The following is a 2,693-nucleotide window of genomic DNA, read 5'->3' on the forward strand; positions in this document are numbered from 1 at the left end:
CCCAGATGGGCCTCTGTGGTATCCAGTCTATCATGAAACAATAGCTGAAAAAATACGTGTGCTCCATTTGACAACAAGAGGCCCATATCCAGTTGATAGCATGTGAAGGGGTTGGTGTCCAAGCAACAACTTGTGAGCTTTAGAGACAGAAAAAACCCAGAAGATATTAGGGCACAATGACCGCTGGCACTTTAGCAAGCGAAACAACTTGTAAAGTAGATTTTCTTTCGCTCGATTCTCCTATCTTAGACTTTATTTTCGGATGTACTCGTCATATGAATACTTTAGGTTTAGATAGAGAATGCGATGTAGGTTGCCACAGTGCACACGCAGACACACTGACACACGAGACAAACGAAAGAACTCACGAAAACATATACTCCCTCCGTTCCATAATATAAAAGCATTTTTGGCAGTACTCTGTAGTTGGCACATGGATATGGCCGAGAGGCCATTTTTGGGGAAGGATAATTCTCGGCATTTGCATTTGCATTGATTGATGCACACAGCTAGCTCCTCTTGGCTTTTGCTTCCATGAGATCATCGACGAGCCGACGCAGATCACGGTGCGAGGAGCCCCCTTCCGCCACGGCGGCACGACACTTGGCGGCGAGGTCCATCACCCTGCTCCTCGCCGCGTCCCTTGCCCCTCCGGGGCGCATGAACGCCGTCACCGCACGTGCCACGTCTCCGGCCGGGACCACCTCGTGCTCCTCGTTCCTGGTGCTTCGCAGGCCGGCGCCGCACGGCCACAGCCGCTCCCCGATCCCCAGCACCTCCGTCACCAACCTCTCGGTGATGAACTGCTCGAACACCATGGGCCACGTCAGCACCGGCACCCCCGCCATCACCGTCTCCAGGACGGAGTTCCACCCGCAGTGCGTCACGAACGCGCCGACGGCCGGGTGCCCCAGTATGGCCGTCTGCGGGGCCCACGCCGTGACGAGGAGCCCTCGGTCTCCCACACGCTCGGACCACCCCTCCGGCGGGGTCCAGTTCCCCGCGTCCCTCACCACCCACAGGAAGGGCTTCCCGGCGGCCTCCAGCCCGAGAGCGAGCTGCTGCAGCTGAGCGTCGGAGACGTGGGTGAGGCTGCCGAAGCACAGGTACACCACGGAACGGTCCGGCTTCGAGTCCAGCCAGCCGATGCACTGTGACTGTTGGTCGTCCACGCCGCCGCCGGCCGGGGAATGGGATGGTGATGACGACGAGAAGAGAGGGCCCACGAAGTAGGCGCGCTTCGCGTAGCCATGGCGCATGTACTACATCTCGCAGTACTGCCGCTCCAGCTCTAACGAGGTGTTCATGGCCTGGCAGAAGCAGTCCTCCACCGGAACAATCTTGCTGAGCATGGAGTTCCGCTCTCGGCAGCTCGGCCCTGGGTACCCGGATACTAGGGCCCGGAAACTGGGGGACCGTGACGACGTCCACATCGCCATTGCCGACGTCCTCCCGCTCGAGGTGGTGCAGGGCGAGCGTCGGGAAGGCGCTGATGGCGCTGAACGCGACGCACGGCACGCCGAGCTCGCCGGCGACGCGGACGTTCCAGGCGAAGTGCACGTCGGTGACGACCGCGTCCGGAGACAGCGCCCTGGCGAGCGCCTCCTGCGCCGGGCGCGTCAGATTCTCGCTCAGGGCAGCGGCGTCGATGCGCCACGAGTCGGCCTCCGTGGCCCTGCCGAGGTTCTCCACGCCCTCCGGGAGTCCGTCCACGGCCGGAAACGGGTACGTGGCTATCTTGACATGCTCGGGCTGCCCACGTCGCCGGAGCAAGGACTGGACGACCGGGACGTTGGCCGGCGTGACGGCGACGGTGGCCTCCACTGCAGGTCCGGCGGCGACGAGGCGGACGGCGAGGTCGGTGAAGGGCTCGATGTGGCTGGTGGCGAAGAAGGGGAAGATGAGGACGCGCAGCATCGTCTTCTTGCTGCCGGTAGCACTAGCAGCAGCAGAGGCCATTTCTGCTTCTCCTCTGTCGTGGTCGTGCTTGGTTAACGTGATTTTCATCACGCGGGGGTGGGGGTAGGCTGGGTTCGTTCATTCGGCTGAGCACCACACAATCACCGCCCACGGCCCGACGCTATCTATCCCAACGGAGGGAGCCAAGTCATCACATTCATCTTTTCTTCCGATCTAAGTTGTAGTACTTAGAACCGCATGCTAGTCCAACTTGTGGAGGCCAATTATTGATGATGACACGCCAACAACAAGCATCCATAACTAAGACCATCATCATTGTGGGTCTTTTTGTGTTCAATGCCGAGCGACCATTGGAGGCGTTCTGTCAGATTGAAGAAGAAGTCTCGGTGCCCGACGATCCACGGTCGTTCTTTGCAAAGTTTTTTTCTTGTTCGAGAAACTTCTGATCTATTCATCTTCAATCATGACAGTACAAAGAACAACAGAGGTAATAAAAATTACAACCATGTCCGTGGACCACCTAGCGACGAATGAATGCGCGCCGTCATCATTGGTTCTCTCTCACTAGAGCCGGACAAACCTTGTTGTAGTACACAGTCGGGAAGTCGTTATGCTAAAGCCTTATAGGACCAGCGCACTAGAGCAGCAGCCATCGTCGATGAAGAAAGTCGTAAATCAGAAGGATCAAACCTGTAAATACTCAAAACGAAGACCGGATCCAAACATATCCATCGAAGACCAGCATCAATCGAATCTCGTAAGATCCGACTTCA

At 57.7% G+C, this 2,693-nt stretch overlaps 1 pseudogene; it reads right to left on the reverse strand.

The window, feature by feature from the left end:
- Positions 1-360: 360 nt before the first annotated feature.
- On the reverse strand, positions 361-2,138 carry LOC123099171 (UDP-glycosyltransferase 73C4-like; annotated as a pseudogene).
- Between the last annotated feature and the right edge of the window lie 555 nt (positions 2,139-2,693).

Source organism: Triticum aestivum, chromosome 4D (genome assembly GCF_018294505.1).
Source record: "Triticum aestivum cultivar Chinese Spring chromosome 4D, IWGSC CS RefSeq v2.1, whole genome shotgun sequence".
NCBI classification, from domain to species: Eukaryota; Viridiplantae; Streptophyta; class Magnoliopsida; order Poales; family Poaceae; genus Triticum; species Triticum aestivum.